The 16,854-nt window shown below is 41.2% G+C and overlaps 1 long non-coding RNA gene across 1 annotated transcript in view; it reads right to left on the minus strand.

The window, feature by feature from the left end:
* Window positions 1–13,700, minus strand: part of LOC112995486 (uncharacterized) — a 48,399-nt gene extending 34,699 nt beyond the window's left edge. The window contains exons 1-4 of the long non-coding RNA XR_003262198.2: window positions 13,576–13,700; window positions 10,198–10,315; window positions 9,910–10,004; window positions 9,373–9,528 (exon numbers count right to left, since the gene is read on the minus strand). This is a non-coding gene — a long non-coding RNA (uncharacterized LOC112995486). The remainder of the gene's footprint in view (window positions 1–9,372; window positions 9,529–9,909; window positions 10,005–10,197; window positions 10,316–13,575) is intronic.
* Between the last annotated feature and the right edge of the window lie 3,154 nt (window positions 13,701–16,854).

Raw genomic sequence — 16,854 nt, forward strand, 5'->3', positions numbered from 1 at the left:
GGCAGCCAGAGAGCACAGAGAACGAAAGAGATAGGAAAAAGCCCTCTCCACAGGCTGAAAACATTTTGTAGTTAAGGGAGTCAGAGCAGAAAGTGGGTAGGGCCTTTTGTTTCGCTTTGGTTCAAGCAAGGTCATTTGGGGGAAATGTCTGCAGAAAACAAGCAGGAATGAGCTGAGCAAAGAAGGACAAGGGAACACGAGTTTCTCACTAAAAAAAACACACAACTGGGAAGCTTGAGAGCTGTTTTTCCACCCCAAGAGCTTTTCAGAGATTGCCCTCTTTTGCATGCTGTGGAAAGATGTTACTAGAGGACCACCAGACTATTGCAAAGGAGCCATCCACCAGAAATATCTAGCAGTGCATTGGAGAGAAAAAGCCATCCCTCGTCATCCCAGAGCTATCAGTCTCCAGGACTCTGTTGGAAACTGTTCAGGGAAGTTCAGTTCTGCTGGCTCCTAACTCATCATCTAACCCCTGGCACCGTACCCAGAACAAGGTGATATTTATTTGGCAGCAAATTTACTAGAAAAAAAACAATTTAAAATCCCTGCATTAACACTCAGTTGTTGGCTAAAGACACAGTTCTCTTCTGCGTGCCACTGAAGACTAACAAAGTGACCTCTGGATCTCAGAGTAAACATCCAAAGAAGCACCTGTTGATCCATGAGGAAAATATATGAGTGAGTCCAAAACTTTTAACATATGAAGAGACTACCTCTGGATCACTGGACATTACCCTGCATTAGACTTTACCTGAACATTTGTGCAGAAGGTAAACGTGGCACAATATAGCCTAAACCAATTTTTAATTGCTATAATCAACTCTCTATTATAGTTTTTCTAATTTTTACCCTCAGAAGAAGCAGTACAAAGAGAGATGCATCTCAGTGACTTGTCTTTTGTCTTCAATCCACATCATAGATTTCTTCCTCCTAAAAGAGGGCAACTGCATATCTATGCTGAAATGGCTGCAGCTCACATGCACCTACATGAGCTAGCTGAGCAGTGCCTGCTCAGGTCCTGTTAACAGTGTAGCTGTGTCAGCATGAGCTCAGCACCAGCTGCAGAAACCATCTACACGGCTAAGGAAAAACTCGGCGAAGTGGCAATAGCAGCACCAAAATCAGTGTAGGCTGTATGGATAGCAGTATCCAAAGTACGTAGTAAAATGTTGGCTCAGATATGTCTACAAATACTGGTATTAGCCTACCTTTATTAACATTTTCAAGATGTTCTGAGATTTGAGGTGAAAGATGCAGTATCAGCACAAAAGCATTCCTGCCACAATAAACACACTTGGCTGGACTACTGCCTTTTCTTGAGTTCTGATTTGCCTCAAGTAAATACAGTCATTTATTGCATGTTTCACCTTATCACGGAACATCTGCTGTCTGTGATGAGCCAAATAACAGGCAGACTCAATTCTCCTGAGATACCTCTGGCTAACTGTACACATAGCTTTCCTCAGAGGCCAGCATGTCACTAAGCAGTTGGCCTGCTATAAACCACTTCATGCTGTAGGTGTTCCCAGATGCCTCATGCTGCACTTGTGTCACAACCCAAGTTCCTGAGGAGCCTATGGAGCCTTAGCCATGCTTTATACCTACCATGGGAGCAGTGTGTTTCTTATAAAGCAGTTCTTTCGATCAACAAGACAGAAAATGAAGAGAGAAATTGCTGGCTTTTGAGGGAAGGTCAGGAGTGGAATGTGAAAGAAGGGGGGGAGGTTCAGTAACAGTAACACTGTTTAGCTTAGTAGGAGGAGGATAGTCCTGCAGGAACAGGGAATAACATGAAGAAAACAAAGAGAAGAAGACCGTGAGTAGAGTGGTGAAATCAGAGGATGCTGGATAGTCAAGACACAGACAAGAAACAAAACGCAAATGCTGTGTGAAAACACACTGAAGAATATAAATTTCATTCAGAACATAGCCAATGAAAGCACGCAAAGGCAATGGCAGATATGGCAACATTCAAAGAAATTTTTGCTGCAGGATTTTCAATAGATTGAGTGGAGAGCAAAGAAAGTGGGACTGAGGGAGGCTGTAAGAATCTAGCTCTGAGAATGCTGGCCTGCATCAGGCTGCTTACCATGGAAGAGGCACTGTTAGCAATGAGGTCCAAGAGCATCTCAAGGCTGAATAAAAGGGAGAAGCTGGAGCAACCTTTGAGTGACACGAAGACAAGGTAACACAAATTGCTCCCCAAAAGCATGGAATGGGTTAGGAATGCTCAGATTCAACACAATGTACTTGAGGAGAAGGTGGGCCAAGATCTACCGGTTTAGAGCGCTGTACAGTCTGCTCACTTTCACTGTCTGCAAAAGAGCTGCTCTCAGTTTACACCAGCTTAAACCTTGGCCCACTCCATACTCAGTATTCCTCACCTCAGTTTTAACCACATAACGGCTTCAAACAAGAGCACAAAGTCATGCAAATCCAGCATGACTCTCTCCCACCCAGAGGAAAGTTTTGCATATCACAAATGGATAAAGATAGATGATGATACCTAGACCCCTGTGCTAAACCAGTCAAAAAGCCCAGCAGCTGAGGTTTTCTCTACATGCCTGAGGAGGCAGACTCACATCTCTATGCATCCTGATAGTCTGTGAGGGTCTGAGGGGAAAGAGATTTTTTTTTATAATCTCTTTAGCCATGCTGCTCTATTTTATATTAACATGTTGCATTTGTCTGGTGTATCCAATTTAGCATGGACACAGGTTTTTCCCCCCTTCCACCCAACCATCTCAAGAACTTTATCTACTCTAATATAAAACAAGATACATATAGCATTACCTTTTATTCAAAGCTGAACAGTGGGAGCTTCTTCCACAAGGGCAAGATACCCCCAATCAGCTGAACAATGATATCTTGTCTATACGACAGGCAGAAACTACCAGCCGTCACTGGGTTCCTGCACTTGTGGAACCTCCTACATTGCACAAGGCCAGCTTCGCTGAAGTTATTTGCCTCAAAGTAAGGCAGCAAATGATTCCTGCACCTGTACCACATTCCCTGTAAGAACACAGGCAGCTCCAGGACTTGTACTATCAATCTGAGCATGCAGGAGTGGGGGTGAAGCAAAGGACACTTAGGGAGCTAACGTGTAGGAGAACATGCCGATGCGTGGCTGTGGTTAGTGGAAACTGAGGACTCTACATTACCTCATGTTCAAGGGAAAGCTTTCCTCCTTAAGAAAGGCAACATTCACCAACTGCCTTATTTTGAGAGTCAGCCTCTTTTTTAATGTGTGTCATATGAAAGATGAATGGGAAACTGGAAACATGGGCAGAAAGATCGTCTTTGGCCAAGAACTGTGGCCATTCAGGTAGGCTGTACAAATCTGATCACCAATAAATCTATAAAAGTGACAACAACTTATGGGAGAGAGAACAGGAAAAGGTGACCCAAAGTAGGCAGGTACGGTGATCATGTTATTGGTAAACTCTATGGGCATATGGAAGACTATCAGGGACTAAAACTTGGATCCTTCGCATCCCTATGAGTATTGTAAATGCCTAACTATTGGCTGGTTTTGGGGAGGGAACACTCTTGCCCATGTTTTTTTCACAACAAAACCTTCAAAAGATTTATTTTCATCTCCATGTAAAAAAAAGGGGCATTATTTTATATCTCAGAATTCCAAGGAACAGAGCAATTGTTTACGACACATGTTTGTAAAGAAAATAATCCAGTTGCGTCAAAGTACGTACTTTACCTTTACAGTACAAAGGTAAAGAGCCTTCAAACTAGACTTTTGAACTAAGAGCCAACAAGGGCTACATTTTAACCTTGCATTCAGAAAAATCTTGATCATCGCAGGCAGAAAACTATATAGAGAGGCTCATTTGCCCCATCTAATGGTCAACGGGAAGATTGAATTTGTCCTACAATTAAATGCATCACCACCAAGGCCACGATTCAGCAGAGTTCTAAAGTTCTCATTTCTAACTTTAAGGAGATGTTTAAATGACATTGACAGTAGGATTTCAGAAGATGCATAAGTGCTTTGCTGATAATGGAGCCACAGGCTGAATGTTTATCATGGCAGCAATAGAGTAATGATTTCTTTAAGGCCAAAGAAAAAAATTGTGCTACTTTCAAAAAAAATACTAGGACAGCCTTTTCAGCAACATTAAGTTGTTTGTCACAAGAAATGAAATAAATATGTTTTCTTTTGTGCTGAAGTGTGCTAAGGTCACTTGATACTGTAAAATAATAACCTGCAGAAACTTTGTTACAAAGCAGTCACATGGATTGTGGTCATTACAAAATTGCCATGGCTTTTTAGGGAATTTTTAAAAAGCGTTTACCAAAAAGCAAGTGAGATTCCCTAGAGACCTGTTGACCTTTTGTCTACCACTGCCGTGTGCAGTGTATTCATTCTTCTGAGGTGGGTCTGTCTCTTTAGAGGACAGGCTGGAGTCTAGAGTGATAACATGAAGTTTGGGTGGGTGAAGAGACTTTTTACCGTGCCCTACCCTAGGATGGACATGTTTAGCATGAAGACCTGTCAGGTGTCTCATCTGAGTCCATGTCTCACTCATCCACTACATCTTTCAGGGCAGTACCCACATTCATACTGTAACACCTCTCTACTCCACAACCTCACATGCTGGTTGCAGGTCTGATCAGATGTGCCTAGAGAGAAGCTGCAACCAACAGAAAGGCCATCGGAAAGTCTGGCAACAAGCTGCCCACCAAGTAACCCAATATACCTGCAAGGTGACTCATCATGAGATCCTACACCCAGGCATGCTTTCTCTATGTGACCCCAGCAAGCCTATGACACTTTGTATCCGTAGATACTCAGCATGCAAGTAACTCCATTTCCACTGCATGACACACAAGTCTCCTACTCCAGGACTGAAGTATCTCAGAAAATCTAAGCAGAGACAGGACTAAACTATCAGTGTGTTTATCTAGACCTAGGAAGGAAAGCTCACAGAGCAGTTATTGTCACAACCACAATGGACAGAGAGTGATGAACCACCAATCTCAGCAAGCAGTGTGCAACACCATCTTCAGGAAGCACAGGTGGGAAAGGACTAGCTACCCTGTAGACTCTGAGAACAAACTGGCCAGAGCAGGGAAAAGACTGTAAAGGAGGAAGAGGAACAGCATCCCCACTAAGGGTCACTCATCTCAGGTAATAAATCTGAGAAGTGGTTATAACTACTTTCAAATACATCAGTTCTATAGCAGACAAGGAAAGAAGTCATGGGCAGTAGGGCTAGAACCTCTGGTATACCAAGTGATGTGTTGTGCGTAAGAGTTCATAAAGTACATGAACTACTCTGAAGATCATCATGAAAGGTTTGCTCAGCCTACTCCCAGAAATACGTTTTGGGCTGAATTATTTGTCTTAAGGGTACGGTCAAATGTCTCTGAAATCTCTGTCTCTAGAGTTCAAGACTCTAGCACAAGGAAAGCAATGGATGATAGTGTCTTGGAGCAAACGTTTGCACAGCCTCACAACAGCAGTGTAAGCTTGGATGCAACATTTCTAGCTGACATCCCTAGTAGAGAACACAAAAATGACCGAGAGATGCAGATGAAGCACATAATAGTCAGTACTTCAACAGCTCAGGAACTCTGGTTCGCTGGAACACTGCTAGAGTCAAGAAGTGTCTGCAAGGAAGGTCCACTGAAGACAGTCCCTGAGAGCCATCTCCCTGAGTCATCTGAGCCCTCTGGGACCTTCCCTGCGGGTATGCAACTACCTCTCATGTTTACACTAGTCATCAGGGGAAGGAAACAGCAGACATCTAAGGTGTCAGCCGAGACTATACACAGTGAAAGATCTGAAATACGGGCAGTGCCCAGAACCTCTTCCACTATAAGCTGGCTTCCTCAAGGACAGCCACTTTGGGATTGCTGCATCTAACTGTACCTGACTACCTTAATAATTCCTCAACTGGGTGGCACCAGGAGAGCAACTTACCCCAGGTAATGATTTTATAGTAAGATCAGAAATAACTTCTAGAATTTCAATTCTTTGGCCTATAAAACATCAGATGATGGAGGAGGAACCAGCATTTACACTTGAGAAAACAGGCCAAATGCGTCTGGGCTTCTGTCAGCAGTGAATTCATTCACAATTTACGGTGCATGAAGACTGACTCAGGGAGAGGTATATTCCAGCAGCTCAGACTTCCTCACTCCTATAATAAGGATGTACTGCACTAAGTTCCCCAAGAGCCATTTGCAGCATGAAATCATTGACATTGCTGTGCTGGCATTTGAGCCACGACAGTGTGTTGGTCAGGTGGAAACTGCTAGAGAAGGAGCAATAACAAATAGCTGCAAAAGAGGCTACCATGTAGGAAAGATGCAGAGTGATGGCCCAGGCTTGTTAGCCACAGATTAATATCGCTGTCAAAAGCAGCATACGTAGACAAAGGCTGAGCTTCCTTAATTCTCTAGTCCCCCAGTGCAAACACCTTTGACAGTCTGCGTTCTGGTTTATTAGGCTGGGAAAACCCATCTTTTTCCCTGTATGAGGCCAGATATAGAAGTCTGATTTACATCATGGGCCAGAGTTTATTATGTCAATCTGAGCTGATAAATAATCCAGAAACTGGCAAAAACGAGTGTTTGGAGAGAGCTTTGGATATAAAACAGGCTTTAACTGAAAGCTACGACCAACTACAGATAAACCTTTCAGTCTCTCTTTTTCTGTTGCCACCAATATAAGTGAGATAATTGTCCCCACCCCTTGCTCCCCTAACCACCACCCCATTATCCTCGGTTAGAAACCATCTCCCACAGCTGTTTGCACTGCACTTAATACACTGAGGACTCAATTATTTTGTAAAAGAAGTTGAATTAAACATGCCTGTTCCTGGTTGTGAATAAGCTTACAATTAATTGTGTGAGGTATATATAATACATTTGAGAGGAAAATCTAGCATTACTCTTCTCTGAAAGACTTTCTTTTCTGTTATGTAACAGAATTGAATGGAATTTTTCTTCCTTTTTACATTTTCCTAGGAGTAAAATCTGCATTCTTCAGCTGTGATCACACAGACTACTGTTTTTTCTTTTTTCAACAATAATGCACAAGAACACAAAGACAGTGTTCCCTAGAAATGGAACCATATATTTTATATCAAAAGGCAATTTGTGTTTACCGAGAAATAAGCAGCACACTAAATAATAAAACAGAAGTTTCACTTTAGGTTCGGACACTTACTGGATAGTTATCCAGTTGACTAGTCTCTGTTTTGGGGATTCTTTTGGGGGGGGGCAGGGGTGACTATATCTTTAGTCACAGATATTCTAAAATTCAAAACAAAGAAAAACAAAGAAAAGCAAAGAAAAATAGGAAAACCAACTAGTATATACGAGCAATGGCACTTCTTGCTATTGCCACAAGTGTTAAGAATATTCTTATACATACCGCTCACTCACCAGGAAAGCAACATCTGAAGGAGCTAGAAATCACGGCTTTACCACCACTCAGCTTTGCCACTGCCACCTTCCACCTCCTGCCAGGGTCCCAGCAGCACCTTTTTAAGCACCACCTGCGTCTGCGCGAAGGCACACTGTGATATCCCAGGGGAGCAGCCAGCTCACTCTGACATAAAACTAGGCTCACGTGCTGGAATCAGCCCAGGGGCTGAGTCCCAGCTGGCAAATCTAAAATGACTTCCAGCCCAAGGGAAATGAGAGAGGAGTGTCCAGAAAGAGCTTGTATAGCGGGCTTCCAAACCATAGAATCACTGCCTCAGAGGGACACAAATACTGCCCGGGCTGAAGGTTTAGAGGGTTTGGGCTGTTTGAGCGGTCAGGGAGGGATGCTTTTGTTCTTGTCCTGAGCTGGGCTCAGCAGACCTAATTCTTTTGCTGGTAAGTAAAAGGAGTTTGCACAAATGTGACTGTAGCTCTTGTTTTGCTGGTTGGAAAGCGGTAGGATTGATCACACATGTCACACTGCACGGCTGCCTTCCAGCATGGCCGATGATGCCTCTGAAAGGGAGCATGGCCACCTCACCCAGAATTAGCTCCTCACCTCTACTGGCACTGCAAACACCTCCTCAAAAGCCCACTCTGTTCATACTGTCACTGTGAAATAAATGCTGGAACTCCTCGTTACCACCACCTCATCTGTGGTGGTGAAACACTGTTCCCTAGCTGTTGTTTGGATAACAGACACATGGGGCAAGCCCAAAATCAGGTAGAGACTGAGACCTCACCACGTCCCCCTACATCCCTAAACATACAGCAGGCTGCACAGAGCCTTGTGGCAGGATAGATAAATCCAGGCAACGGCCTGTAGCTTGGAGCTCCCAGTGTTGGTCCCCTTAAGAGAGTACAGAAGGTTATTCTGGCATTCATGGATTATGCTATCTAACTAATACACAGCAAAGGCATATAGGTGAGCTCTTTAAAGGCTGTAAAGATATAGTCTCTCCAGGACAAGGGTGCTAAGGCTGGAGATAAGATCAACACCATTGTCCTTAGTCTGAGATGAAAAGCCTTAGCAACCTGACCTGACTCTGAAATTAGCTCAGCTCTGAGCAGGGATTGGACTAGAGGACCCACAACAGTCCTTTCCAGCCTGAAGTATTCTATGATTCTGTGATCTCAGTGTTTTTAAGACAGCATATGTGTGAAGGAACAATTAAAATGGTTTGTGAATGGAAAGATGGCTCCTATCTCAGATCTGGGATTGCAGATTCAGCTGGAGTTGCTGTCATCCTGGCAAAGACTCTTGATGATTCTTACAATCAGTGAAATGCAAACACAGAGGAAACACACTGGACAGATCCCTAGCATTTAGAGCAGATCTGTGGCATTTCTCTTACACTTTCGTGCAAGAATGTTCACACCCAATGAATATCTTTCATCCTTTCCTACATGATTCCTCTTCACAAGCTCCCTGGCACTTCCTGCAACAGCAGTTATATGGAGCAATATTGTACTAAATATAATAATTCCCCTGATGCCCAACTTCTGAAAATTTGAGTGAATGTGGCCCCTTTGTCATTCCTTTATATAGGTAAGTTGTGATATTTTCTATCATGATACAAAATGGTAAATCCATTAGAATTATGAGGAAGACTTTGAACACACAATACATGGCCTTTAGCTTAGAAATATTCACATGAAACTGTTCATACTGAATCCATAGAATTAGAATATGAAGACAGTTTTAAGGGCTCTCCCCTGCGGTCTTTCTGAGGGAGAAATTTAAGGCTGATAGGATAGTCAACACATTAACTAACACTAACACATGAGAATGAAGGGTAGAACTTCTACTCGTATCCAGGTAATATCAGTAAAGCAGATACAAATATTACTGTGCTCCCTTCATGCAGTAAAAGTAACATTTCATAAGCTATTTCATAAGTAAAAAAGGCCACGCACCCAGAAAACTGAAGCGCATTCTTGAAAATGTCAGAAGATATTTTCAGATAGCTGGGATCTGAAAATCCATCTTGGGATCCACTCCAAGACAGACAGACCATGAGTGAAGAAGTGCTCCTCTACTGTAAGTAGGAAATACTTGTTTTATCTCAAAACCTGCAAAGGAGACAAAATTGCTGAATCATGAAAGGATTAAGTCCTAAGGAGCCTCATACCTACGGTAGATATTTGCCCCACAAGTGAATTTCCTAAACAAGGTAATCCTAAATGTGTCTTCCGAATGAAATTATGATTATGATTAAGCATTTCTATACTACCAAACGATCACATAGCGGGGGCACTTCTAATATTGGAGATGTCTACCTGCAAACTTACATAGGAAAAGTAGCCTAGAGAAGAGAAATCTTCTGTGGATTTAGGGTTGAAATTAGAGCCTGGAACTACCAGCTTGAACATGATCTTAAAGATTCACAACAGTCTCAACAGAAAGCAAACTTGTTTTATTTTGGAAAGCCAAAAATAACAGGAATGAAATACCTTTCTCTCTTCTGAGACTTAGAGGTGATCAGAACTTCAGATACAGCACATCATCCTGAGAAGATTCATGGAAAAGGGTGGGGTGAACTGAGTGGCTGTAAGTAGGACATGAAATTGGATGAAGTTAAGCATCTTCAGAATTTCTAAGATCCAACAGACTATATAGATTGTATACTAGGTCTCAAACGATATGACAGTTCACAAACAGATCACAAAGCATCATCAAAGCGTATTTCCACTTAAGCAATAGGCCCAAATGAAGTGTTACATTTGTACCATTAGCTGTACCTCTTCTGTAATTCCAAAGGATTGAAGCCAAGAAAAACTCATGTTCTTCAAGGTGATCATTGTCCTATGTCCTGTCTGCCTTGTCAAGAGCCTTTCTAAGCAATCCATATCCGACGACCTGTGAAAATCAAAACTAGATGTAAATTCTTTTGTATTCCTCTCAACAATTTTGCCAATGAATGTGGAGATGACGATTCACTTAAATAATCACATTCTGTCAATAAGGTCTGCTAACTGCCCATCCTCTTCTGAGAGCTTGATGAGTGATAGTTTTCATGACTAAACAAAACCAGCTTTGTATTCTTGAGCTATGTTTATGGCAATTTTCTATTAGCCAGGCCTAGTTCTTTTTAGCCAAAAATCAATGGCACAGAGATAGGATGAATAAAAAATTCTGAGCTTTTGGAAAGTAAGCAATAGCAGCAAATGTCTCCTTTCCGTTCAAGCTGGAAAGGCAAGTAACTCTCACAGTATTTAGTTAGCTCTAAGAATTCTAGTCCTTTGTTTTGTATGCATTATAATGTATCCAGACAAAAAGAGTACGTGGGATGTCCAGGTTCTTCTGTGACTTCTCTTGGAAAACCTCTACCTAGCCATTATTCTTACCAGAAGAGCATACAAGAGTTACAGTGAACTCAGAAGTAATGAAAAATGTTGATACAACTAAAAATTACAAAAGTAGAACATGTCAGAATATTAATCTGGCTACCTAATAAGGTAACCAGTTTGCCAATGTGACAGGAATTCAGGAGATGTAGTTTATCTGGACTTCAGTAAAGCACTTGGAATGATATCGTATGAGAAATGATTAGTTAGGATTAGCAGAAGAATTGTAAGCCAGGTGTTGAATTAGCTAAAGGGGAAATGACAAAAGGGGAATATTGGTCTGGAAGGATTTTAGTAGTGGCATTCCTCAAAGAACTGTCCTGGGACAAATTTCATGTAATTGGCACAAAAAGTAGCAGTATACTAATGAAATGTTCTGATTGATCAACTTGGGAGGTAATGTCAGTACAAAAGCCTTGAAATAGCTAGAATGATAGCTTTGGCACAAAATTTAACCGTATTGAGTGTAACAGGGGATAATAACAAGAGTTCTTACCATGAACCAAAAGCTCATTAGCTGAAGACCACTAGAAGGAAGTCTGATATGCTAATAGGATTACTGTACTCCACATATGGGGATGCCTTGCTTAGATCCTTCCCAGTTCCTTACAGGCTTTTTCAGCTAGTAGTGCTGCTAGCTTCATCACTTTGACCAAGAAGCAGAGAGAGGTAGGCAGGGAGCAGGCAACAAAGGTCACAAAATCACATAATCCATAAAAAAAACACAGAAAATACAGGGAAAAGTAATATCCCACATGCTTCTAGTGTGGGACCTGAGATTTGGGACTGGCCTATGAGAAATTCCTTGTTATACGGGACATCTGGCAAGCCTGCGTTAGCCATTCACAGGATGACTATAAGGAGGACCAGAGGAATGGAGAGCTCATTTCAGAGGAAGCTGCAAGCCGATGAAGAGTCTCTTACTAGGATTACCTGCTTTCCAGGCTTCAGGAGACTCCTAATGGTACTGTTCAGTCAGTAATGGCACAAGTTAGAGCTCTTGTATGAACCTTTCTCTTACCTGTAGGTGGGAAGGGGATCTGGATCTAGAGCTAGCCTGCTATGGTCACTCGGGACCCCAAAAGACTCAGATAACAGACCAGTGAGCAAATGCTACTGATTAATATCCACAATGGCTTCTCTTCACCCAAGGTGAAAAGAACAAATACTTTCTTAAACTGTGCCTGAGCCACACAGTTCTGAGAGTGAATGGGTGGCTGAGAAGGACTCCTCCTCCTACAGGAATTCCTGCTGAAGCAATGGGAGTACCTTCCTCCTCTACCCTGATTGGTATTGCTGATATTCGCTGTACTGAATCACAGGAAAAAGTTCATAGCGAAGGAGGCACCTTTTCCTGTGACCTGAAAGATACTCTTCAGCATGAGGTCCCTTCCAAGCTGGATTATTCTATGATTTCAGACTTCTTAAGGTAGGATAGAATGAAGGACAGTTATATGTTTTCTTCTCAGATGTTCTCCTCTCATGATAACCTCCTTGCCTTTACTAGGAACTTTCTTTTGAAATGCTTACTTCTGATCTGCTGAGGAGAAAACAGAGAGGAGGGAAGAGGGTGTCCCAATTTGTTTTGTGAGCAGTAGAGCTAATGAAGGCTTGTTTCCCATGGATTATGGCCCACGTCACTCATGCCCCTGCCTATTCAGCTGACCAGTATGCCCTGTCCCCTTTTCATACCCACCACTCTACTCCAAAACTGGAGGGTCCTCCAGAGCTGCAGGACACTCTTTTCCCTGCAATACCTCCAGTTCTCCCTTACCTCCTTTAACCATGGTCCAGCTTCCCCTGCTCAGTACTTGTAGCTCTCTTGCAAGGCTCATAGTTACTTTTTTGGCAGGCAAGGAGAGGATATACTATTACAGGGGACAGAGGGGAGAATATACTATTACAGGGAACAGAGGGGAGAATATACTATTACAGAAGACAAGAACCAAAAATGTTTTCCAGAAAATAAAATTAAAAAAAAGAAAAAAGAAAAGAAAAATCCTTGCAGAGTAGTTCCAGGAAGCAGGATACTAGGCTCATCATTAACCATTTCACTGCTGATCAGATATGTTTGATGGAAAGGCATGGAAGCACCAGAAGAAAGGGTAAGGGAGGATATATGACAAAGAAACAGGAGATGTAAAGTCCACTCCAGTCTTCTGTCAGACCCATCCATATTCAGGCTGTGATAGTATTGCCACAGTAGCACAGAACTCAGCCTGAGCTAAATCCAGAGAAGGAGGTAATTAGCTCTTCATTGACCACACTGGTGGCATACCAAGCTGAAAGCTAGAAGTCTGTCCAAGCTGCACTCCCAGCAGATACACTCCAAGAGAAGAGGAAAATACACAGAAAACAGTGCCACAGAACAGAAGCGTAGGGCAGGGACAGCTGTGATCTGAAAGAACACTGCCTGAAAGAAGTCATGAGGTATTGAGCAAGCAATACAAGTTTAACAAATAATAAAAGGTTGTGGCTCTACTCCTTGATTTTTTGTGGCAGCAGGTTTCTCAAAGGTCTGAATGTAGTCCATGCCATCTGTGCAAGTAACATGACTGCCAGTTCCCTTTTAGAAAGGCCAGCTGAAGAACAAAGCAGGTAAGCAATTACCCTCACTGCTGTCAGGGTTTATAGTTTAAGCTCCGTTCCCAACTTACATAAGATCTTCCTTTAGCAGTTGTATTTATCCTCATCATGCCTTGCAAGGCAGGGGAGTGCTATTATTCCCATTTTACAGCCAGGGAACTGAAGCTCAAAGGCTAAATTACTTACCCACTGCCAGAAAAAGTGTGGTGGAACAGGGAACTGACCACAACTGTCCTAATTTCCAAGAAAGTGTCTTAACGACTGCATCATTTTTCTTGCAAGGCCCACACAATCTGCACTATGCAGGAACACACGTAGGAGCATAGATTAATATGTGAAAATGAGTGCTTTAACCTGCACTTTGTTTTTTGCCCTCCAGTCCTACATTGTCCACACATAAACAGTATAGGTTTTGCAGCACTTTCTCAGAAGCTGGAAAATAATTTCCTTCCACTAGCAAACATACTGTTTGGGCTGTGTGGTACAACAAAAAAGCCAGTTCAGCTTTTCATTTACTGCTGTGTCTGCATATTAACATAAAGAAGGTCAGTAGGAGTGCTCACAGTTCTGAGAAAATGAATAGTTAATTATTGCTAGAGTGCAAGAAGGGAAAACACATGATTTATTTTGGTGCAGAACACAGCCAAAGAACTGCTTCTTTTTCTGTGGCCTGTTTTTTGTGGGAGGGCATACATAGAGTAAAATTTGCAGCGATCAGTTGAGGGTATTCAGTATGTTTGAGTATTAAAGAAAAAAAATCCCTTCTTAGCTTACCAGTAGGAACAATCTCAATAAACCAAATGCAATATTCAGCAAATATGTAAGAATTCCATTTTCATTCCTCATTTGTATCACCCGGCAACTTGCTGGTAGCTTTTGCCATATTCACTCCTCCTGAAGAGTTTGTGTTTGATGACTTTACTGTATCGCCAGCAGTCCACAATGCTTGAGAGTCATGCTGCATTTAGACCAAAATGCCCTTGTTCTTCATATACAAGTATGAATAACATCAAAGTTAATCAGTTTAATCAGCAGGCCCAAACTTAGTACTATCATTTTTTTCTGTTAGGATGTCAAAGCACTGTTAAAACTGTTATCCAGTCCTCCAAAGACTAAAGTTACATTTTCTGTTCATATTTCATCTAGAATAAATAAGTGAAATGTGTTTATACTACAAAATATACACAATTAACTTTTAAAAACATCCTTAGAAAACATTTTTATTAAATGCTTTATCCCAAACTTTCTATTAGAACAATCAGAGAAGGTAGACCAAAACTACCAAATCAGCTCTGCAAAAGGCAGATTAGTCACACTGACACTTCTGAAGTACTAATAATTATGTGAAATTATGAATACTTATAAAGTCATCTAATATCTTGATGTGCTTGTGTTGAAAAATAATCGTTATTGCAGGCTACAAAAGTAGCAAGAATTCTTACTTTCTAAGATAATGAAAGAGTTCTGGGGAGGACAATTTGCTGTCTACCCAACCCAACTTCACCTGTAACCAGCCAGTTAGGAGAAAGAGGGGCTCATGTCCAGTCCCCTTGAGCAGAGCAAAATGCTGTCACTGAGCCCAGCAAGCCAATTGCAAGATTAGGACTTCTGCTGTGAATCTCTGGCAAGTCTCCAGGCAACTGGCAAATGCCAAAGAAATATCAGAAAACTTAAGCAAAACTTCAGGGGAGTTATTGCAATATGTTCCTTGTTCACTTTTTATTTTTTATTGGTTTCCAAGAATAATAATTGGTTTTAACCAGATAAAATATCAGACATTTGAAAAAGACTCACTATCCTAAAACTTTTAATATGTTGTGAATCAGCCCACTTAGTTCAATGGATCACAGCAAAAGAGAAAGTGATGATTATTAAAAAATAATTGACATCATTTTCTGAGTTTATTCACTGCAATAGTAAGCAACAGGTATGCACTGCTGCAGCTTCTTTACAGGATATTACAAAACTTCTTAAGCTTATTTGCATATGCTGTCAGCTCATTCTTACACTGTTACAAACTACAGATCATGACCAACAGGCATGTAAGATTTTACAAACACAACATTTGAGTAAAATGCAGGCAAAAGGCGCAGAACCCACTAGCACGCTGCCACCGTTCTTAAACCATCTAATGTTCCTCTAGGCAAGAGCCAGACTCAGCAAATCACTCAACACCACAAAATCGATGAGTAGCAGAGATTCAGTCTCATCTCCTAAGTTCTGATTAAGTAATTTAATGACCTCTGTCACGTCATTTATTCTGCAGAAGTGATGGGTTAATAACTGCTTCACACTACATGATCTAAGCTTTTTTAAGCATTTATGCCACCAATTCACAGAAGCAGCAGCAACAGCATTAAACAATTTCCAGTTTCTTCTAGAACACTCCTTTGCTTTGCAGCTAGTCAGTTATAGATAGCCTATCCGCATTCAAGCAATGCTTTATTTCAGCTGGAAACAGGTTTTGGAAGAAACAAGTCTGTTGAAGAAAAGAAAAAAGATCGCTCCCTTGCCCCACTCTCATTGAAGAAACATTAAGTGTTAGAAACCTCTTTGTTTTCCGTATTGTTAATTGATTCTTTTACTAGGAAGACTGAATTAGCGGCATTGTGACAGTGCTGTGCTGTGCTATGCAATGCAGTGAAATTTCTGTCAACATCACTCAAGTAAGTGAATGCAGTAGACTCGTTCTGGCTTCAGCCATTATGTATGGTCTGAAAGCACCTGAGAACTCAAAGGCATCAACTGTGGGTCACATTTTCCTGGTGAGCAAACTGAAAGAACTTTAATGCTTACTATGATAACAGAAGTCTCTTAAAAAACAAACAAACAATAAAAAAAAACACACAGAAGTGCATATCTGAGTGGGAGAGGAATGACAATGAAAGGTAGAAAAAGAATAGTGGATAACAAAATGATGGTTTGAAAAAAACCCACTGTACATGTCAAGTTTTTTATCTGAATTATTATTAAAGTGTACAATGTATACAAAAATAAACTAACACCTGGTCATTTAATAAATAATACTCACTGTACATACATTCATGTAAATTACATAGATCTTTTAATGGTCTTTAACATGTTGCTGTCAATAATGAAGTGCTGAGAATAAAGTGAGAAGTGAGGAAAGAAAGGTAGTAAATTCCAGTTAAATGAACATGCTATATTAGCGCTCTGGCAATATCAGATAAGTTGTAGATCACAGCTATAGTTTATAGACAGTTTCTTTCTTCTAAAATCCAAAAACACTTAGTTTATTCACAGCCTCTTGTTCAGAAAGGCATCCAATTAGGGTAAAGCTTTTTAGTAGAGGCAATCCTTTAAGTTGTTCTAATGATCATTATTGTCAGAATAAAAAAGTGATTTTTAAAACAGAACCTTTAAAGGGTCTATTTTTCCACCCCAACATTTGGTGTTAACCTATTTGCAAAACAAATAACAAAATGAAAAACAAACACACATTGG

The sequence above is a fragment of the Dromaius novaehollandiae genome, chromosome 4 (genome assembly GCF_036370855.1).
Source record: "Dromaius novaehollandiae isolate bDroNov1 chromosome 4, bDroNov1.hap1, whole genome shotgun sequence".
Lineage (NCBI taxonomy): Eukaryota > Metazoa > Chordata > Aves > Casuariiformes > Dromaiidae > Dromaius > Dromaius novaehollandiae.